Source organism: Equus przewalskii, chromosome 7 (assembly GCF_037783145.1).
Source record: "Equus przewalskii isolate Varuska chromosome 7, EquPr2, whole genome shotgun sequence".
NCBI classification, from domain to species: domain Eukaryota; kingdom Metazoa; phylum Chordata; class Mammalia; order Perissodactyla; family Equidae; genus Equus; species Equus przewalskii.
In genome coordinates, this window is record NC_091837.1 from 32,096,077 (window position 1) to 32,120,427 (window position 24,351).

General features: G+C 38.4%; 1 long non-coding RNA gene across 1 annotated transcript; it reads left to right on the forward strand.

Annotated features, from left to right (window-relative positions):
- The first annotated feature begins 92 nt into the window (after positions 1 to 92).
- Positions 93 to 22,458, forward strand: LOC139084790 (uncharacterized). The gene is made up of 3 exons (XR_011542528.1): positions 93 to 192; positions 11,097 to 11,263; positions 22,325 to 22,458. It is a non-coding gene; the product is annotated as an uncharacterized lncRNA (long non-coding RNA).
- The last annotated feature ends 1,893 nt before the right edge of the window (positions 22,459 to 24,351 follow it).

Sequence of the window (24,351 nt, forward strand, 5' to 3'; positions counted from 1 at the left end):
CTTCAGCTGCCAGCTGGGCCAGTGGCACAGTGCGCATCGTGTGGCCTGTTGCTAGGATGCAGCTTTGGAACGTGCGAGGGAAGAATGGGCTCATGCGAACATTCTGGAGGAAAGGGCACATGTGCAGAGGACTTGTGAGGACCTGGGGTGGGACATACTTAACATATGACCCAACAGGCCACTCCTGGGAAGGTAACCAACAACTTATCACAAAACCCGTGTGTGATGAATGTTTGTGCTGCCTTATTCAAATTTCCGCACATAGGCCTATTGAGGTTGTCCAGTTTTTCTTGAATGGGTTTGTAAGGATTTTTAGTTGTCCTAGGAATAACACTATGTGTATGAATTGTTCCACAGTTTAATTAGACTTAGCGTTTTACCAGGTAGACAAAATGTCGAAGCCCTGTAACCACATAGATTCTTCTACCTTCCACTCTGTTAGAGATGTCACGCGTGTCACCTTTATATGATTTGAACGCCACCCCCTGAGACTCTGGTGTACTTTTTTCATTCAAAGTCATACGTATATTAAATAATTTAAGAGGAGAGAAATAGGCCCTCACTTTTATCCAGAGATGACCGTTTCTGTTGCCCTTTCTCTGTTCCCGAAGTTGCAGGCTGCTCTGTCATTTCACCTCAGCCTGAAGAAGTTCGTCTCACACAGTGTTTTATAGCAAGTTGTCTGCTGATGAATTCTCCTAGGTTTCGCTCATCTCCATCAGGTTTGGTTTGGGTTTTGTTTGGGTTTCTTTTCAATCCTTAAGTTGATCTTTGCTCCATATCATATCTTGGAATTAACCTGATTAGTTGTTTTCTCAGGAATGTTTTTCTGCCAGTTTGTAAGGATTAATTTATCTGAAACTGGAGAATATAACCTGTGTGTCCACATACTGATGACATAGAGACTGCAGGATAGTACATGGTGCTCAGAGCACGTGGAGGAGTGAGCTCCCTGGCTAGCCTCTCTGCATGCGGAGTAACGGTGACATCCCCCATCCTGGACACACGAGGATGTTTGATCCCAACTGGGCGATGGCGTTCACATCAACCCACGCTTATTACTACAGCTGTTAATAGTATTCTTTCTTATACTTTAGAAAATAGCTGCCCTTTGACAGTCACTGTGGATCAGCTTTTCAAGTTGAGTGACATCTTTGTTCTCTTTTATAAATTTGTTCTGCGGGATTAATTTGTGCAATCAGATTTGAGTCCTATTTTTTATTGAATAAAATATGTGCAAACAAGAAAATTGGTGGTTCTTTCTAAAAATAGCATTTGTGCACATATTTCAAAAACAAGAGAGGTCTTATTCACCAATTCTCTCCTTTCCCCCTAGCACCACAGTAAGATCCCCTTTCCTAGCCTCTCTGCTGTTCAGTATGTGGCCATGCAGTGTGGTCCTCAGCAAGGAAATGGGGTGGGTGTGATACTCACCATGTATGGGCTCAGGCCATGGAAACATGTCCCATGATGTGCCACATATTTCCCCTTTACAACTGAGTGGAATAAACCCAAGGATCATATCCAGAGTTGAAGCCACATATTGATAATGGCAAATCCACAGATTGAAGGTAGCTGGGTCCCTGAGTCTCTGGTTGGAGGAAAATCAACATGTGAGAAAGTACCTTTGAAATATGTTAGAGGAATGAAAAGTCTTAACAAGATGTAGGAATATACTATCTGATGTAGAAAATAAACAACAAAAAGTGAAGAGATGTGCAATGCAAAATCTATGGATGAAAATATCAATCTTGAGAAAAAGGCTTATAATTATCAAAAGATTATAGATATTTTAATTTCACCTTTTGAATGGAGATATACCAAATTAAACTAAATGCCTACAGATTTTTCATTTTAATAGGAGAAAATTTATTTGCAGTGAATGTATCTGATTTACAAAAAGCAGCCACTCTCTTGTCTCTTTAATATTCTGAAGCTTTAAATTCTAACATATTTCATCTTGAATGGTCTTAAGCAGCATGCAGTGGTTGGTATTTTAAAAATCACCCTTGTGTTTGGATCCTATAAAACTGATGCACAATATTTTCTTATCACATTCTCATAAAAAATTTGGTAGTGGCCTGGATTTATTATTTTTAACAATACTAGGCACACTGATTTTCATGTTGATTGTAAGCAAGGGGAGAGGCCTTCTAATAAGCATGCGTCATTACATATAGTCAGGATTTCTCCTTGAGAGTTTTCTTAACAATTTCCACTTGGTTGACAATATCCTCCCATCCTAATAACTGCATAAAAAGTCTGTAATCTATTTGCTCCAAGATGCTTCTGATTTAAGCATGGTGTGTTGCCTCATATGATTTTATATTAAATATTAATGCATGATATTTGACTTTTTGTTATTGTACTAATATTGTTTCTTATATATCTGTGCACACATATATTAGTACTTGCTAAGTGCATTCATTTGCATGGACAGTGGCTGATTGGGTCTTATCTTGATGGCTATTGAGTGTTTTTGTGTTAAAGTACTTTTTAGAACAGACATGAGAATATCCCATCTGATCATGGTATTCACAAAACGTGTTTGTCCTTTGTACAGTATTTTAAAGGATATCATAGTTTAATTCATGGGAGCAGAAGTTTTGTCTGTGACGAGTATGAGCTGTACAAGGCCAGGTTTGGCAGAATCATGTTCGGTGGAGGAGTAATGGCTTCTACCTCTTACCATAGTTGCACCTGGATAATATCTGTGACCGTGAGCGTTTTTATGTCAACAATTACCTTTTTCCAGTTTACTAATAATTATCTAAGGGACATCAGATCCATTTTTTTCTTTCATTTCAATACAATCAACGTCTCTCCTCTGAGGTGATGGCGGCATTCTTCACGCGAGCACATACCTGTCCTCTGACGTATTTGTTCATGATGGGCTGCTTCTCTTGTACAATCAAAAAGCACAGAAAAGTATTTACTTTTTATATTCTCAGCTGAATTTCAGATTTAATGATTTCTTAGGAGCACTACATATGTTTTTTTGAATTGTCTGAAACACTTAGGGACAGATCACCTTTTATGTTTACCTACATTGTTAGTTATATAGACATTATAATAATGTGTAAGTTTAACTAAATGGGGAAGCATTCCAGGATTTGAGCTTAGAGTAATTCTGTGTCATCATCTAAGAGGTAACTTATTTCCAGCACAAAATATAGCAACATTTAAAATCACTTGCAAGATATGCCATTTTTGGTTCTCTGATTTTGTCACTTTCTGCTATCACCTGGGAACCAGTGAGTTTTAATTTTTTTTAAACATCATGATTAGAAAACGTCATGATGAAACATTAAATCTTCATGGTCACAAATTCTGTTCTCATTCTAATCTGAATATTTGACTTACACATACTTGGTTTGTGCTATTAATGCTGAAATGTAAGCATGGAAACAAGAGTAAGAACAGACATTCTTGGAATAAGTGAGCCAGTGAACCATTAGTCATTTTATGGGTTTTTTTGGAGGGAAAGATTCACCCTGAGCTAACAGCCGTTGCTAATCTTTGGCTTTTTTTTTTCTCCCCAAAGCCCCAGTACATAGTTGTGTATTCTAGTCATAGGTCCCTCTAGTTCTGTGTGAGCCACCACCACAGCCTGGCAGCTGACAGACAGGTGGTGTGGTTCCATGAGCAGGAAGCGAACCTGGGCCGCCGATGCGGTGAGTGCCGAACTTTAACCTCTAGGCCATCAGGGCTGGCTCAAGTCATTTTATGTTTTTATAAAAACTGCTGTTTTGAATCTGTTCAGGCGTGAAGTGAAATAGGCTCACTAAAGTCTGAATCCTGCCTTAGTTTCTGGTGATGAGATTTTGAGACAGTGAATCTGGGCACAGCCATGCCAGTAAAACAAAACAAACTCCAAATAATAGAACATGTAGATAATTATGCATATATGCATTATTAATTTAACATAAAATATGTAAAACAGGCGCTTATGGAAATTATGTATTATTCTGGGTTATTTACTTCTTTGTGCCATAAATCCTGTTTTTAAAAAACAAAACAATTGAACTAGGTTTCAGGGGGAAATTGATAATAATTACTAGTAAGACAATTTAAAAATGTTTAAAAAAAATGTGTGTTGTTTAATACATTTTTACTTTAAAATAGTTTCACTTTATGGAAGATTGGCAAGATGGCCCAGGGTTTCCCAGTCACCTGCGGTTTCCTGTCTTGCTGCCGTCTCACAGCATTGTGGTGCATTGTGACAGTGAGCTGATGCTGATATGTGATTTTTAACTGTAGTCTTTTTTCCCCCAGATTTTCTTAGTTTCATCTTTCTCTCCTCTAAGATCTCATTCAGGACACCACATCATATCCTTAGATGCTCTTGGTGGTTAGAGTTTCTGAGACCTTCCTCATTTTAATGGCCTTGACAGTTTCAAGAGTACCTGTCAGGGATTTCAGACAGCGTTCTCCGCTTGGGCTTTACCTGACGTTTCCTTCATGATGAGCTTGGAGTTGCATGTTTTGGAGAGGAAGGCCACAGAGGGGAAATGTAGTTCACACTCCATCTCAGGGCCACGTGCTCAGAGGTGACTCCTGATTGTTGCTGTTAACCTTGATGGCCTGGCTGATCTAGGATTTGTCAGGTTCCTCCATGTAGGTTACTCTTCCCGTAGTCCATTCCGTTTGTGCTTTTTGGAGGGACGTCACCATGTGCAGCCCACATTTAAGGAGGGGGAGTTATGCTCCACCTCCCTGATGGCTGAGTATCCAGGTCAGTTATGTGGGGTTATGCCTGAGAGAGTCCTGCTCTCCCATATTTGTGTATCTATTCATTTTTCCAGAAAATAGCTGTAAAATAGACAATACATTTATGAAGAGAAGCTCCACCTCAGTAGTGATCAAAGAGACTGGATCCAACCATCTGTGCCTGGAGTGGTGTCTGGCACAGAGTCTGTGCTCAATACATACGGTGGATTAATAAGGCTGAGAAGATGTGAGGAGAGCACACATAGTGTGCACAGTGGCAAAAGAGACTCCAGGCAGAGGAAGAGCAAGGTAAAATGTCACACAGAAGGGCCATGGCTGCCTGCTTTGAGGATCCTCGGGAATTCTGTGTGCTTGGAGTGAAGTGAGCAAGGGAGAGAGTCCTGAAGCATGTAGACACACTTGTCAGCCATCATAAGGACTTTGGCTTTTACTCTGGGAGAAATGAGGAGCCCGTGGAGGGTTGTAAGAAGAGGGACGACATCTGACTGACTCTGGCTGCTGTGCTACAAGTGGACTGAGGGGTGAAGGCAGGAGCGGGGGCCAGTTAGGAGACTGCCGTAGGAACCTGGCGGGAGCTCAGGCCAGGTTGTTAACCATGGAGATGGTGACAAATGTTCAGATTGTAGATGTGTTTTGCAGGTAAAACCGGGGCCAGCTTCATGAGTGTGACGCCTGTGCTGTCACACAGGTCCTTTGCTCAGAAATGCCCAGGCTTGGTTTCATGCTCTGCTGTCACTATCTGGGAGTTTTTTCCTCCTCCAGCTTTATTGAGATACAATTGACATATAACAGTGTGTAAGTGTAAGGTGTACAAAATGATGACTTAATCTACATAAATGTTAAATGATTACCACAATAAGGTTCATTCACTCCTCTGTCCCCTCACGTAATTACTATTTTTTTGTTGTGAGAACATTTCAGATCTACTTTCTTAGCAACTTTTGAGCATTTAGTACAGTATTGTTAACTATAGTCACCAAGCTGTAATGTTAGATCCCCTAGAATTTATTCATCTTATAACTGCAAGTTTGTATCCTTTGACCAACATCTCTTCATTATCTCTACTCCCCCACCCCCACCCCAGCCCCTGGCAACAACCGTTCTGCTCTCTGTTTCTATGAGTTTGGCTCTTTTATATTCCACGTATAAGTGAGATTATACAGTATCTCTCTTTGTCTTACTTATTTCACTTAGCATAATGCCCTCAAAGTCCATCCTTTTTCTTACAGATGGCAGCATTTCCTTCTTTATTATGCCTGAAGAATATTTCATTTTATTATATACCCCATGTTCTATATTTATTCTTCAGTCAATGGACACTTGGTTTGTTTCCGTGTCTTAACTATTGTAAATAATGCTGCAATGAGCTACGAATGCAGGTATCTCTTTAAGATCCTGATTTCATTTCCTTTGGATATATACCCAGAATGGGATTGCTGAATTACATGGCAGTTCTACTTTTAAATTTTTAAGGTATGTAATGTGTTGATTTGATCTGTTTATGTATTGCAGTATGGTTACCACCATAGCTTTGGCTAACACATCTATGGCATCATAGAATTTTATTTTCGTGGCAAGAACATTTAAGACCTAGTTTCCTAGTTATTTTGAAGTATATAATACAGTATTGTCTGTAATCATTGTGCTGTGCATTAGCTCTCCAGAACACACTCATCAAATTGGTACCCTTTAATAATATTTCCCCAATTCCCCCACCCCCTAACCCCTGGTAACCACCATTCTATTCTCTCTGTCTATGAGTTTGGCTTTTATAGATTCCTCTTGTAAGTGATATCATACAGTATTTGTCTTTCTCTGTCTGGCTTATCTCACTAAGCATAATGCCCTCAAGGTCCATCCATGTTGTTGCAACTGGCAGAATTTCCATCTTTCTTCTGGCTGGGTAGTATTCTTATACACCCCACCCCCCAATTTCATCCATTGATAGGCACTCAGGTGGTTTCCATGTCTTGGCTGTTGTGAGTAATGCTGCAATAACCATGTGAGTGCAGATATCTTTTCAATATTCTGTTTTTATTTCCTTTGGATAAGTTACTGGGGCATATGGTAGTTCTATTTTTAATTTTTTGAGGAACTTCCATACTGTTTTCCATTGTGACTGAACCAACCAGCAGTACACAAGCTTTCCCTTTTCTCCACATCCTTACCAACACTTATGTCTTGTCTTCTTGATCAGCCATTCTAACAAGTGTGAAGTGATACCTCATTGTAATTTTGATTTGCAGTTCCCTGATGATTAGTGACGTTGAGCATTTTTTCATGTACCTCTTGGCCATTTAGATGTCTTCTTTGGAAAAATGTATATCCAATTTCTCTTCATGTATTTTAATTTCATTTTTTTTGGCTGTAAAGTTGTATGAGTTCCGTATATATTTTGTATATTAACCCCTTATTCAATATATGGTTTACACATATTTTCTCCCATTTTATAGGTCGCCTTTACATTTCGTTGATTGTTTCTTTTGCTATGCAGAAGGTTTTTAGCTCAATTGTAGGTTGTACTTTTGGTGTCATATCCAAAAAATCATTGCCAAGACCTGTGTCAAGGAGCCTCTTCCCTGTTTTCTTCTAGGAGTTTTATGGTATCAGGTCTTAGGTTAAAGTCTTTGGTCTGTTTCAAGGTAATTTTTGTGACTGCTGTAAGATAGGGTCCAATTTCACTTTTCTGCATGTGGTTATCCAATTTTCCCACCACCATTTGTCGAAGAGATTATCCTTTCCCCACTCAGAATAGCATCAAAGAAAAAAAAAACTTAAGAATAAATTTAGCCAAGGAACTGAAAGATTTATACAATGAAAACTGCAAGACTTCAGTGAAAGAAATTGAAGAAGACACAAACAAATGGAAAGATATTCTGTGTGAATGGATTGGAAGAGTTAATATTGTTAAAATGTCTGTACTACTATAGATGCAATGTAATCTCTGTCAAAATCCAATTGAATTTTTTACAGATACAGGGAAGAAAACAATCGTAAGTTTGGTATGGAACCACCAAAGACCCCAAACAGCCAAAGCAGTTCTGAGAAAGAACAACAAATTTGGAGGCATCACTCTTTCTGATTTCAAACTACCTTACAAAGCCATGGTAAAACAGTATGGTGCTTGCATAAAAAGAGAGACATAGACCATGGAACAGAAAGGAGAGCCCAGAAATAAACCCACACATGTACAGTAAACTAATCCTTCACAAGGAGCCAAGAGCACTCTATCAAGAAGGGATAATATCTTCAATAAATGCTGTTGGGAAAATTGGATAATCATATGCAAAAGAACAAAACTGGACCCCTATCTTACAGCACTCACAAAAAATAACTTGAAATGGATTAAAAGACTTAAATGTATGACTTGAGACAATAAGATTTCTCAAAGAAAACACAGGGGAAAGCTCCTCAACATTGGTCTTGTACCACAAATGCCACAACGATAGGCACCAAAAGCAAAAATAAACAAGTAGGACTACAGCAATCAAAAAACCTTCCACACAGCAAAGCAAATAAAAGAATGAAAAGGCAGCATAGAGAATGGGAGAAAATATTTGCAAACCGTCTTCTGATAAGAGGTGATTACCAAAGTATATAAATAACTCATACAACTTAAAAGCAAAAAAATAATCTGACTAAAAATGGATGAAGACTCTGAATAGACATTTTCCAAAGAACATATACAAATGTCCAACAGGTACATGAAAAGATGCTCAACATCATAAATTGTCAGGGAAATGTAAGTCAAAACCACAATGAACCTCACATCTGTTAGAACGGCTATAGTCTAAAACATGAGCAGTAACCAATGTGGGCAAGGATGTAGAGGAAAAGAAATCCTTGTGTACTGTTAGTGGGAATGTAAATTACTACAGCCACTATGGGAAACAGTGTAAATGTCCCTCAAAAATTAACAGTACTTATCCGGTTTTCCCAGGATCATTTGTTGATGAGACTACCCTTTCCCTATTAAGTGTTCTTGACTGCCTTCTCAAATATTAGTTGAACTTACATGCAGAGGTATATTTCTGGGCTCTCTGTTTTGTTTCGTTGGGCTCTGTGTCTTTTTTTGTGCCAGAACCATACTGTGTTGATTACAATAGCTTTGTAAAACAGTTTGAAATCAGGGAGTGTTACACTTCCAGATTTGTTCTTTCTCAGAATTCCTTTGGCTATTTGGGGTGTTTTGTGGTTCCCTACAAATTTTAGAATTGTTTTTTGTCTATGTGAAAAATGCCATTGGATTTTGATAGAGATTGCACTCAATCGACTAGACTAGAAATAGGAAGATCAGCAAAACTAAGAGTTAGGTTTTTACGAAGATAAACAAAATTGACAAAGCTTTAGGCACATTAACCCATAAAGAAAGAAGGAGGGCTCAGATAAATAATATTATAAATGAAAGAGGAGACATTACAACTTATACCACAGAAATAAAAAGGAACATAAGCAACTACTATGAATAATTATATGCCAACAAATTGGATAATGTAGAAGAAATGGTTATATTCCTAGAGACATGCAACATACCAAGACTGAATGATGAAGAAACAGAAAATCTGGAAAGACCAATAGTGAGTAAGGAGGTTGAATCGGTAATCAAAATCCTAAAATTTGCACGGAATTGCAAAAGACCCCAAATAACCAAAGTAATGGTGAGAAAGAGGGCATCACACATCCTGATTTCAAACTATACCATAAAGGTAGAGTAATCAAAACAGTATGATACTGGCATAAAAACTGAGATATAAACCACTGGAACAGAATAGAGAGCCCATAACTAAACTCAAACATATATGGTCAACTAATCTTTCCCAAGAGTGCCAAAACTACACAATGTGAAAAAGTCTCTTCAATAACTGTTTTTCTGAAAACTGGATAGCCACATGCAAAAGAATGAAATTGAATGTTTACCATACATGATGTACAAAAATTAACTCAAAATGGATTGAAAACTTAAACATAAGACCTGAAACTGTAAAACTCTTGGACAAAAACATAGGAAAAAGCTCCTTGATGTTGGTCTTGGCAAAGATATTTTTGGATATGACACCAAAAGCTCCTTAATATTGGTTTTGTCAATGATAATTTGGATATGACCCCAAAAAGACAGACAACAAAGGAAAAAATAAATAAGTGGGATCCATCAAACTAAAAAGCTTGTGCACAGCAAAGGAAACTATCAACAAAATGTAAAGGCAACCTAAGGAATGGAAGAATATATTGCAAATCATATATCAGATAAAGTATTAGAAATAAAATACATAAGGATCTCATACAACTCAATAGCAAAACAGCCCATTTGAAAAATGGGCAAAGGACATGAATAGACATTTTCCCAAAGAAGACATATAAGTGGTCAACATGTTTATGCTCAGCATCATTAATCCTCAGAGAAATGCAAATCAAAACCACAATGAGCTATCAACTCACAACTTTTAGAATGGCTATAATTGAAAAGACGAGATAACAAGTGTTGGCAAGAATATACAGAAAGGGAAGCCTGTGCACTGTTGGTAGAAGTGTAAATTGGTGCTGCCATTAAGAAAAACAGTATGGAGGCTCTTCAAAAAATTAAAAATAAATCTACCATGTGCTCCAGGAATCCTACTACTGGTTATATATCCTAAGTAAATGCAGTTTTTATCTAGGAGATATCTGCACTCTCATGTTTATTGCAGTGTTATTCACAGTAGCCAAAATACAGTGACAGCCTACATGCTTGTTGATGGATGAATGGATAAAAAAATATGATCAGTCTATCTTTGTGTCTGTCTAACATGGAATATTATGCAGGCATAAAAAAGAAGAAAATCCTTCCATCTTGACAACATGAATGAACCTGGAGGCCATCATGCTAAATAAAGTAAGCCAGACATAGAAAGACAAAAATTGTATGCCTTTATTATGTATAGAATCTTAAAAATTAGAACTCACAAAAGCTGATAGGAGAATGGAGGTTGCCAGGACCTGGGAGTTCTGTGAAATGTAAGAAGTTGGTCATTGGGTACAAAGTTTTAGCTATAAGATGAATAATTTCTGGGTAATGTACAGCATGGTGGTTATAGTTAATAACACGGTATTATGTTCTTTAGATTTGCTAAGAGTAGATTTACCAAAAAAATGGTTAATCTGTGAGGTAATGAATGTTAATTAGCTTGACTGTGGTAATCACTTCACAATGTATACATATCAAACCATCACATTGTACACATTAAATACATACAGTTTTGTCATTATACCTCAGTAGAGCTGAAAAAGATTTATTCATTTAGATATTATTATTAATATGGAGATAATTTATAGTAAATCAGGGTGACTGGGGTGAGGAGATTGTAATTAAGTGTGTACTTCTCTTTCAGTTTCATTGTTAAGGGGAAGAAAGACCTGGCCAGATGGGATCAAAAAACAAGACTCATGTATATACTGCATACAAGAGACACACTTCAGACCTAAAGACACTCAGAAACTGAAAGTGAAGGGATGGGAAAAGATATTCCATGCAAATGGCAAAGAAAGGAAAGCCAAGGTAGCAATACTTATATCAGACAAAATAGACTGTTTCTTTTAAGATTGGCAGCTGAGCTAACAACTGTTGCCAATCTTCTTCTTTTTTTTTTTCCCCTACCCCTTCTCCGCAAATCCCCCCAGTACACAGCTTCACATTTTAGTTATGGGTCCTTCCAGTTGTGGCATGTGGGCTGCTGCCTCAATGTGGCCTGATGAGCAGTGCCATGTCCACGCCCAGGATCTGAACTGGTGAAACCCTGGGCCACTGAAGCAGAGCACATAAACTCAACCACTCAGTCATGGGGCTGGCCCACAAAATAGACTTTAAAACAAACACTGTAACAAGAGACAAAGAAGAGCACTACATAATGATAAAGGGAACAATCCAACAATAGGATATAACACTTGTAAATATCTATGCATCCAACATAGGAGCGCCTAAATATATAAAGCAATTATTAACAAACAGAAAAGGAGAAATAGATGGCAACACAATAGTAGTGGGGCAATTTAACACTCCACTTATACCAATGGATCATCCAAACAGAAGATCAATAAGGAAACATTGGTCTTAAATGACACACTAGACCAGATGGACTTGGTTGATATATATAGAACATTGCGTCCAAAAAGTGTAGAATACACATTCTTTTCAAATGCTCATGGAACATTCTGCAGGATTGGTCACATATTAGGCCACAAAACAAGTCTCAGTAAATTTAAGAAGACCAAAATAATACCATACTCTTCTCTGACCACAATGATATGAAACTAGAAATCAACTACAGGAAGAAAATCAGAAAAGCCAAAAATATGTGGAGATTAAACAAAATGCTACTGAACGACTGGGTCAATGAAGAAATTGAAGGAGAAATAAAAACATACCTGGAGACAAATGAAAATGCAACATGCCAAAATCTATGAGATACAGCAAAAGAGGTTCTAAGAGGGAAGTGTGTAGCAATTCAGGGCTACCTCAACAAACAAGAAAAATCTCAAACAAACAATCTAACCATACACCTAAAGGAACTGGAAAAAGAAAATGAAACAAAGCCCCAAATCAGCAGAAAGAAGGAAATAATAAAAATCAGGGCAGAAATAAATGAAATAGAGACTAAGAAAGCAATAGAAGAAATCAACGAAACCAAGATCTGGTTCTTTGAGAAGATAAACAAAATTGACAAACCTTTAGCTAGACTCACCAAGAAAAAAGGAGAGAAGGCTCAAATAAGTAAAATAAGAAATGAAAGAAATTACAGCATACACCTTAGAAATACAAAAGATTATAAGAGAATGCTATGAAAAACTATACGCCCACAAATTGGATAATCTAAAAGAAATGGATATATTCTTAGAATCACAGAACTTTCCAAAACTGAATCAAGAAGAAATGGAGAATTTGAATAGACCAATCACCAGTAAGGAGATTGAAACAGTAATCAAAAATCTCCCAAAAAACGTCCAGGACCAGACGGCTTCCCTGGTGAATTCTACCAAACATTCAAAGAAGTCTTAAGACATATCATTCTCAAACTTTCAAAAAATTGAGGAGGGGAAGCTTCCTAAGTCATTCTATGAAGCCAACATTACCCTGATACCAAAACCAGATAAGGACAACACAAAAAAAGAAAATTACAGGCCAATATCACTGATGAATATTGGTGCAAAAATCCTCAACAAGATACTAGCAAATTGAATATGACAATACATTAAAAAGATCATACACCATGATCAAGTGGGATTTATTCCAGGGATGGTTCAACATCTGCAAATCAATCAACATGATACACCACACTAACAAAATGAAGAATAAAAATCACAGGGTTGTCTCAATAGATGCAGAGAAAGGATGTGACAAGATATAGCATCCATTTATGATAAAAATTCTAAATAATAACGGTATAAAAGGAAAATACCTCAACATAATCAAGGCCGTATATGACAAACCCACAGCTAATATTCTCAATGGAGAACAACTGAAAGCTGTCCCTTTAAGAACAGGAGCCAGACAAGGACGCCCACTGTCACCACTCTTATTTAACATAGTATTAGAAGTCCTAGCCAGAGCAATCAGGTAAGAAAAAGAAATAAAAGGGATCCAAATGGAAAAGGAAGAAGTGAAACTGTCACTACCTGCAGACAACATGATTTTATATAGAGAAAACCCTGAAGAGTCCACTAAAAAAGTTTTAGAAATAAGAAATAGAGTCAAGTTTTAGGGTTCAAAAATCAACATAGAAAAGTCAGTTGCATTTCTGTACACCAACGAAGTAGCAGAAAGAAAAATTAAGAATACAATCCCATTTACAAAGGCAATAAAAAGAATAAAATACCTAGGAGTAAGCTTAACCAAAGAGGTGAAAGATCTGTACACTGAAAACTATAAACATTGTTGAAAGAAATGAAAGAAGACACAAAGAAATGGAAAGATATTCCATGCTCTTGGATTGGAAGAATTAACGTAAGTTAAAATGCCCATACTTTAGAGCAATCTGCAAATTTAATGCAATCCCTATCAAAGTTCCAACAACATTTTTCACAGAAATAGAACAAAGAATCCTAAAATTTATGTGGAACAACAAAAGACCCCGAATAGCCAAAGGAATTCTAAGAGAAAAGAACAAAGCTAGAGGTATCACACTCCCTGATTTCAAAATATACTACAAAGCTGTAGTAACTAAAACAGTATGGCAGTGGAACAGAAAGAGACACACAGAATCGTGGGCCCAGAAATAAACCCAGACATCTATGGACAACTAATTGAGGTAGACCATTGTCTTTCACCATGCACAAAAATTAACTCACAATGGATTAAAGACTTGAATGTAAGATGTGAAACCATGAAACTTCCAGAAGAAAACATAGGCAGTACACTCTTTGACGTTAGTCTTAGCAGCATTTTTTCAAATACCACGTCTAGCTGGGCAAGGGAAACAATAGAAAAAAATAAATAGGACTACATTAAACTTAAAAGCTTCTACACAGCAAAGGAAACCATCAACAAAGTGAAAAGACAGCCTAACAATTGGGAGAAGGTATTTGCAAACCGTTTATCAGATAAGGGGTTAACATCCAAAATATGCAAGGAACTCATACATCTCAACAACAACAAAACTAACAACCCAATTAAAAAATGGGCAAAATGATCTGAACAGACATTTCTCCAAAGAAGATATACAGATGGCCCACAGGCACATGAAAAGATGTTCAGCATCATTAACTATCAGGGAAATACTAATCAAAACTACAATGAGATATCACCTCACTCCCATCAGAATGGCCATAATTAACAAGAGGGGAAACAGTAAGTGTTGGAGGGGATGTGGAGAGAAAGGAACCCTCATACACTGCTAGCAGGCATGCAAACTTGTGTAGCCATTATGGAAAATGTATGGAGTTTCCTCAGAAGATTAAGAATAGGTCTACCGTATGATCCAGCTGTTCCACTGCTTAGTATTTATCTAAAGAACTTGAAAACACCGATGCATAAAGATGCACACCACCCCTATGTTCACTGCAGCATTATTCACAATAGTTAAGAGTTGGAAGCAACCTAGGTGCCCATCAAGGGATGAATGGATAAAGAAGATGTGGTTGGTATATGTTCACTATGGAATACTACTCAGCCATAAGAAACGATGAAATCCAGCCATTTGTGACTACATGGATGGACCTTGAGGGTAATATGCTAAGTGAAGTAAGTCAGAGGGAGAAAGTTAAATGCCATATGATCTCACTCATATGTAGGAGATAAAAACAATGACAAACACATAGTAACAGGTATTGGATTAGTGGTTACCACAGGGAAAGGGGAGAGGGAGGAGGGCGAAAGGGGTGATTAGGCACATGTGTGTGGGGAGGGATTGTAATTAGTCTTTGGGTGGTGAACATGATGTAATCTACACAGAATTTGAAATATATTATGATGTACACCTGGAATTTATATAATGTTATAAACCAATGTTACTGCAATTAAATAAAATAAATTAAAAGGGGGGGGGAGCAAAATGGCGGGGTGAGCTGACCCAGGATTCTCTCCCGTCCAAAATACAACAAAAGATTGGAAGAACTGAATTTCAGAGAATAAACATAATGCCAGCTCGTTAGAGACCTACAATACCAAGAAGGCGGAGATCATAAACCTAGCTTTACACCTTCGGAGGCGCTGGAACAGTAGGAGAGAACATCGCTCCCTCCCCTAGAGTCTGCGATCGCTGCGGCGCGGGTCGGGAAGGAGCGGGGGAGGGGCCACGCGACCGGGGGATCATCCAGGACTCCTGCCGCTGATTCAGTGGAGACCCGCTGACGGGGGGAAAGCTTCCATCTGCGGGGACCCCATAAATCAAGGGCCTTGGGAGACCAGAGAACAGAACTGATCTGAACCCAGGCCAGCGCGTGTGAGTAACAGCCCCTCCCTCCTAACAAAGCCAGTGGGCGCAGCCATCTTGCCCCAAAGGCGGAGAGCTAACACGCCGCTCTCGACCCCCATCTAGTGGCGACAGGCTGTAACTGCAACCGAATTCTACCACCATGCGAAAAAACCGCTCCTCTACCATCCAGCAATTTATAAAAGCCCCAGACCAGAAGGAAAACAATAAAAACACAGAATTAAGTCCTGAGGACTTGGAATTAGGTAAACTAAGTGATAATGACTTCAGAGCAGCTATAATCAAAAAACTCAATGAGGTAGAGAGAAAGATAGAGAAACAAGCCGAGTTCTGGAGTTACTTCACAAAAGAGATTGAAATCATAAAGAAGAATCAAACAGAATTCCTTGAGATGAAAAACACAATGGACCAGATAAAACAGAATACGGATTCCCTGAATGCCCGTGTAGACAACATAGAGGAGCAAATTAGCATAATTGAAGATGGACAGGCTGAATGGCGCCAGACAGAGGAAGAAAGAGAGCTAAGAATTAAAAAAAATGAGGAAAATCTCCGAGAGATAATGGATTCAATGAGGAGTAATAACATACGGATCATAGGAATTCCCGAGAATATGGAAAAGGAAAATGGAGCAGAAAGTGTGCTTAATGAAATTATTGAAGAGAACTTCCCAAATCTAGGGATCAACGGAGAAATGTGTGTAGAGGAGGGTTTTAGATCTCCTAGATTTGTCAATGTAAAAGACCTACTGCAAGGCACATAGTAGTAAAGTTGGCAAATAGGAATGATAAGGAGAGAATACTCAGGGAAGTAAGAAAATAAAAGAGAATAACCTATAAAGGAGCCCCTATTAGACTGTCAGCGGATTTCTCTACAGAAACCCTACAAGCTAGGAGAGAATGGAGTGATATGTTCAAAGCTTTAAAGGATAAAAATCTTCAGCCAAGAATACTCTATCCAGCAAGAATTTCCTTCAGATATGAGGGAGAAATTAAATCTTTTCCAGACAAACAAAAGTTAAGGGAATTTGTAACTAAAAGCCCTCCATTACAAGAAATCCTCAAGAAGGTTCTCATACTTGAAAAAAGAAAAAATGGAGAAAGGGGACACAATCCACAGCCTAGGGAGACTGATGGATAGAATTAGAACAGGATAGCAAATATTCAATTATAGCATTAGGGTAAAGGTAAGGAAACTACCAAAACAAGGACGATCTTAGCACTCTAACTACAAATTAATAAGACGAGTTGGAATAAAAAATGAAAATAATTATTTAGGAGGGGAAGAGCAAAGTGTCTAAATCAGTATTGGTCAAGTAGGTAAGAGACCACCAGAGAATAGACTATATTATACACGAGATTCTAAATACAAACTTCAAGGTAGACACTAAAACAAAGTACAGAACAGAGTCACAAATCATAAATAAGGAAAAATCTAAGAAACCCAGCATAAGAAATTGCAGTATTAAATGGGTAGTCTAAAGCACACAGGAAAAGAAATGCAGGAAAACAAGATAATGAGCGACAGATTGACAGCATTAAATCCACATGCATCAATAATCGCTCTCAATGTGAACGGATTGAACTCTCCAATAAAAAGACACAGAGTGGCAAAATGGATTAAAGAACACGATCCAACAATTTGTTGCCTCCAGGACAAACACAGACTCAGGGTGAAGGGGTAGAGGACAATACTTCAAGCAAATAGCAAGGAAAAAAAGGCAGGTGTTGCAATTCTCATATCAGACCAAGTGGATTTCAAAGTAAGACAGGTAAAGAGAGACACAGAGGGACAATATATAATGATCAAAGGGACACTTCCTCAAGAAGAAATAACGCTTATAAATATCTATGCACCCAACACAGGAGCACCAAGATTCATAAAGCAACTATTAACAGACCTAAAGGAAGATGTTAAAAACAACACAATAATACTAGGGGACCTCATCACCCCACTCACATCAATGGACAGACCATCCAGACAGAAAATCAACAAGGAAATAGTGGAGCTAAATGAAAAACTAAAACAATTGGACTTAATAGACATATATAGATCACTCCACCCTGAAAGAGTTGAATACACATTCTTCTCAAGTGCACATGGAACATTCTCTAGGATAGACCATATGTTGGGAAACAAGGCAAGCCTTTACAAATTTAAAAAAATTGAAATAATAACAAGCATCTTCTCAGATCATAGTGCTATAAGGCTAGAAATTAATTACAAGAAAAAAGCTGAGAAAGGCACAAAGATGTGGAGACTAAACAACACACTACTGAACAAGCAATGGATCATTTAAGAAATTAAGGAAGAAATAAAAAAATACCTGGAAACAAATGAAAATGATAGCATGCCATACCAACTCATATGGGATAGAGCAAAAGCTGTATTAAGAGGAAAATTCATCGCAATACAGGCACATCTTAACAAACAAGAAAAATCCCAAATAAGCAACCTTAAAGCACACCTAACTGAACTACAGAAAAAAGAACAAATGAAGCCCAAAGTCAGCAGAAGGAGAGAAATAATAAAAATCAGAACAGAAATAAATACTATTGAAATGAAAAAGACAGTAGAAAGGATCAATGAGACAAAGAGCTGGTTTTTTGAGCAGATAAATAAAATTGACAAACCACTAGCCAGACTTAGAAAGAAAAAAAGGGAGAAAACTCAAATAAACAAAATCAGAAATGAGCGAGGAGAAATAACAACAGACTCTGCAGAAATACAACAGATTATAAGAGAATACTACAAAAAACTATATGCCAACAGAATGGATAACCTAGAGGAAATGGATAAATTCTTGGACTCCTACAATCTCCCAAAGCTCACTCAAGAAGAGGCAGACAATTTGAACAGACCAATCACAAGGAAAGAGATTGAAACAGCAATCAAAAGCATCCCAAAGAATAAAACCCCAGGACCAGATGGCTTTCCTGGGGAATTCTACCAAACTTTCAGAGAGGATTTAATACCTATCCTTTTCAAGCTATTCCAAAAAATTAGGGAAGATGGAACACTTCCTAACACATTCTATGAGGCCAACATCACGCTGATACCAAAACCTGACGAGGACACCACAAAGAAAGAGAACTACAGGCCAATATAACTGATGAACATAGATGCAAAAATTCTAAACAAAATTTTGGCAACCAGAATTCAGCAATTCATCAAAAGATCATCCATCATGATCAGGTGGGATTTATACCAGGGACACAGGGATGGTTCAACATCCGCAAATCAATCAACGTGATAGACCACATCAACAAACTGAGGAATAAAAACCACATGATCATCTCAATAGATGCAGAGAAGGCATTTGACAAGATCCAACAGCCATTTATGATAAAAACTTTGAACAAAATGGGCATAGAAGGAAACTACCTCAACATAATAAAGGCCATATACGACAAACCCATAGCCAACATCATACTCAATGGGCAAAACCTGAACCCCGTCCCCCTGAAAACAGGAACGAGACAAGGATGCCCTCTACCACCACTCTTATTTAACATAGTACTGGAGGTCCTGGCCAGAGCAATCAGGCAAGAAAAAGGAATAAAAGGAATCCAAATAGGGAAGGAAGAAGTGAAACTCTCGCTGTTTGCAGACGACATGATCTTATATATAGAAAACCCCAAAGAATCCATTGGAAAACTGTTAGAAGTATTCAAGAACTACAGCAAAGTTGCAGGGTATAAAATCAATTTGCATAAATCAGTAGCATTTCTATACTCCAGTACTGAACCAACAGAAAAAGAACTCAAGAATACAATACCATTCACAATCGCAAGAAAAAGAATAAAATACCTTGGGGTAAATTTAACTAAGGAAGTGAAGGACCCATATAATGAAAATTACAAGGCCTTTCTGAGAGAATTGGATGACGACATAAGGAGATGGAAAGACATTCCATGTACATGGATTGGAAGAATAAACATAGTTAAAATGTCTGTTCTACCTAAAGCAATCTACAGATTCAACGCCATCCCAATCAGAATCCCAATGACATTCTTTACAGAATTAGAACAAAGAATCCTAAAATTCATATGGGGCAACAAAAGACCCTGAATTGCTAAAGCAATCCTGAGAAAAAAGAACAAACCTGGAGGCTTCACAATGCCTGACTTCAAAACATACTACAAAGCTACAGTAATCAAAACAGCATGGTATTGGTACAAAAAAAGGTGCACAGATCAATGGAACAGAATTGAAAGCCCAGAAATAAAACCACACATCTATGGACAGCTTATCTTTGACAAAGGAGCTGAGGGCATACAATGGAGAAAAGAAAGTCTTTTCAACAAATGGTGCTGGGAAAACTGGAAAGCCACATGTAAAAGAATGAAAATTGACCATTCTTTTTCACCATTCACCAAAATAAACTCAAAATGGATCAAAGACCTAAAGGTGAGACCTGAAACCATAAGGCTTCTGGAAGAAAACGTAGGCAGTACACTCTTTGACATCAGTATTAAAAGGATCTTTTTGGACACCATGCCTTCTCAGAGAAGGGAAACAATAGAAAGAATAAACAAATGGGACTTCATCAGATTAAAGAGCTCCTTCAAGGCAAATGAAAACAGGATTGAAACAAAAAAACAACCTACTAACTGGGAAAAAATATTTGCAAGTCATATATCTGACAAAGGCTTAATATCCACAATACATAAAGAACTCTCGCAACTCAACAACAAAACATCAAACAACCCAATCAAAAAATGGGCAGGAGACATACACAGACATTTCTCCAAAGAAGATATACTGATGGCCAATAGGCACATGAAAAGATGCTCATCATCGCTGATCGTCAGGGAAATGCAAATCAAAACTACACTAAGATATCACCTTACACCCGTTAGAATGACAAAAATATCTAAAAATAATGGCAACAAATGTTGGAGAGGTCGTGGAGAAAAAGAAACCCTCATACACTGCTGGTGGGAATGCAAACTGGTGCAGCCACTATGGAAAACAGTATGAAGATTCCTCAAAAAATTAAAAATAGAACTACCATACGATCCAGCCATCCCACTACTGGGTATTTATCCAAAGAGCTTGAAGTCAGCAATCCCAAAAGTCCTGTGCACCCCAATGTTTATTGCAGCACTGTTTACAATAGCCAAGACGTGGAACCAACCTAAGTGTCCAGCAACAGACGAATGGATAAAGAAGATGTGGTACATATACAATGGAATACTACTCAGCTGCAGAACAGAACAAAATCATTTCATTTGCAATAACATGGATGAACCTTGAGAGAATTATGTTAAGTGAAATAAGCCAGCGAGAGAAGGATAATCTGTGTATGACTCCACTCATATGAGGAATTTAAACATGTGGACTAAGAACAGTTTAGTGGATACCAGGGGAAAGGTGGGGTGGGGGGTGGGCACAAAGGGTGAAGTGGTGCACCTACAACACGACTGACAAACATTAATGTACAACTGAAATTTCACAAGATTGTAACCTATCAATAACTCAATAAAAAAAAATAAAAAAAAGAGAGACCTGGCCATCAGCCAGAGAGAAATTGGTTCTGAGGAGGCTTTTGTTTCAAGAATGAAGAGATTGAATGAGTTTAAGGGGAGGGATGGGAACATGGTGGCGAGGTTGTTGGTGAAGGAGATTTGGTTTATAAGTAGTAATAGTCTTTGAGAGAGCAGGAAAGAAAGGAATATATTTGCAGGAACTGGCTTAGCCAGGGATAGAGATGAACTTTAACAGGTGAGGGGTCACTAGTGGTAGGAGTCTTTATGCATTTCATGGCAGTGAACTGAAATATATTTTCAAATTATCTAATTCATCTGTGTAGCAGGAGATGATCCGATCTGTAGAAAATGAAGGGAAAGGTGAGAATTTGTGAGACTGATGCATGGGGGAGGCCTGAACATTCATGAATCATGGAAGAATGATTGAATTATCATGATATAATAGGATATATTTATAAAAAGACATTGGGAGATGTGGGACACTGATTAGACCTGTCAGCATCCTAATCTTTTGCTGTGACAGATGCAGCCACGGGAAAGGGAGATAGCTGGAGTGATCTGGGATTGTACCTTCTTCAGAAGATGTGGTGAAAAGTTGGGTGGCATGAGATGTGTTTGTTTTGATACATGTCTGTTGAGATGAGTAAGTGTGGGTTAAATGGGGTCAGTGAAACTGAGGGAAAGTGGGGGCTGATGTCTGGGGAGGTTGGTCAATATATTGGAGGTTCCCCTGTGAGAGGACCTGGGCATGAGGAGTAACTTTGTGAACAGCTGAAAGAAGAAGGGTTGTGGGAAGAGAGAGATCTCTGGCCGTTGACCTGAGAGGTGACATGTCAGCTAAAACCTGGGTCTGGGTCTAGGTAAAACTCTCTACATGAGCACATGTAATTATATGAGATTTGGAGACAGGCAGAGCTGAGTTAAAATTCCAGCTCTGTCATCTTATAGCCATGTCATTTTGTCTTACCCGTGAAGCTTTCTGAGCCAGTTTATGTCATTTGCTAACCATAAACAGTAGTGTTGTTATGGAGACTAAATAAGCAAACCTATGTAATTGCAGTTGCAGGGTCTCAGTTTATTTATCAGATAATTTCTCTGGACCTCAGGCTTAAAGAGTTGTGATCATAACCTTGTTCATGACACATTATCATAATTTGTCCATGCAGTACATTTATTAACAGTGTTTTTCATATTTTACAGTTGAAAGATGCTTCCATATACATCGACTACGACTATGACATGAAGGGATGTTCCTGTGGATCAGAATTACTAGGACAGAGCTCCAGCTACCATTTCACTACAATGTCAGAAATAGTCAACTAAAGTTCCTTCGCTGTGTGACTTATGAGTCTTCCTGTGGGGAATGTGGGAAAAAAGAGTAACATTATCATGGGTGTGCTAAGGGTTTTGTGCTGTGCACGGGATTTTAGTGCTATATTTGCATGATGAGAGTTACTGAACCCTCCAACAAGAGAGGAATCTTTGAATTCTTGCACACTACCATTCAGCAGACTCCACAGTAGCCTGGTCGCATATCCAGGGATGTGGAGGATGGAGCCAGGGTTGCACTGATATTGCCTGAATCCCCATGTGGAGGAGCCAAGATGATTGAGGGCAAGTATATGCAGGGAGTGGGGAAGGAGTACAGAGGGAGGATGTGGGCTGCTAGGGGCTAGTGTAGGTACTGAAGAACCAGTGCTAATACACCTAACCAAGAAGTATCAAATCAGAAATCATATAAGGCTGCCCTTGTTTGTGGATGCAAGAATCTCCATGTAACATAAGTCAGGTTCTTCCAGGATGTGGCATCAGGGAAGGACCTGAATACTATCTCTATAGACCAGGTCTAATTAAAGCATAAAACCATAAAACACTATGGCTGTCAATTGTTATCTGTAAAATAAGGATGTTAGTATCTTCCTTGTGATCATCAGTAGAGTAGCTAAAGCCTTCTTGCTGTGACCCTAGGCAAAGAGACTGCTTCCCCTGTTTGTCTTACATCGTTCTTCATGCAAGTGTGGTTTGAGCTGGCAGATTCACTGCCATGTGAAGGGTTAGGCTTTCAGGACAGGTATATGTACAAGTGGTGGAAAAGACTGAAGTCGCATGGCTTCTTTTTCTTTTGTCAGCTTTGTCTGCTTAGTTATCAGACTTTCCTTTGGTGGGAAGTCTAAGGAAGATGGGGCAGCCGAGCTCTTGAGAATGCACCCACAGGTGAGTAGGAACTTGCTCTCGCTCCTCAATTGATGCTTCTGTTACCAGCGGATAGGTAGGTTTCTCCCATTGGCCTGGATCTTCTCGGTGCAAGCAGGAAATGTTAGTCTGTTATGTTTCGGTAGGGTTCTGGGAGGCTTATGGCAGGTCCAGGACTGATAAATAAATAACCTCCTTCCTACATTTACACTAATTTAGTCAATTCTCCATTAAAAATGTCCTTGCAGAGAAGAGATGTGAATGGTTTTTTCTTTTTCCTTATCCAGCCCATAGCCTTGGTGGAGAAATAAGTCGCTCGTTAACATTGTTAGTGACTACAGTGGCCTTAGGCAAGTGGTTAACAGGTGTGGAGATGAGTAAGAGTGAAGGTTCTATTCCAGTATTGGGGGATATTTCATCAAGTGAGTTCAATCAATCCAGTGTCACAGGGGCGGGGGTGGAGGCTGTGTAGCCTTGAGGTGGTGGGTTCAAGAGAGGATTGGACCACAGAGAGCAATGAAGAGTCATCTATTTATTTTCACCAATTTTGAATTTATTAAAATTTTATAAAAAATACTTTGACATTTTGGTAACTTAAAAAAAGGTAACTAGACCCGGCACTAGTGATCTAGTGGATAAGGTTCATTGCTCTCACTGCTGCGGCCTGGGTTCATTTCACGGTCTTAGAACCCCACCACCCATCTGCCAGTTGTCATACTGTGGCAGTGGCTCACTGAGAACTAGACTAGCAACTAGGATACACAAGCATGCACTGAAGCTTTAAAACAAAAAAGATAAATTTGTCTTATTCCCTTCCCAAAACCCAGTTTGTTTCTTTGTAATTAACTTTTGATCAAATTTGAAAGTGAAACACAATGTCTGGAGAATATTTTATTAATTTTAAAAGGCTGTGTGTTGAGAAGGAATATAGTAAATAGAATAAAATTTCAGATTATGTGGCCATTTTGGGGGGACTGGAGTGACCATGTACAGTTAAGAGGCTTCTTTTACCTGTTAGCAGATGGATAGGATTA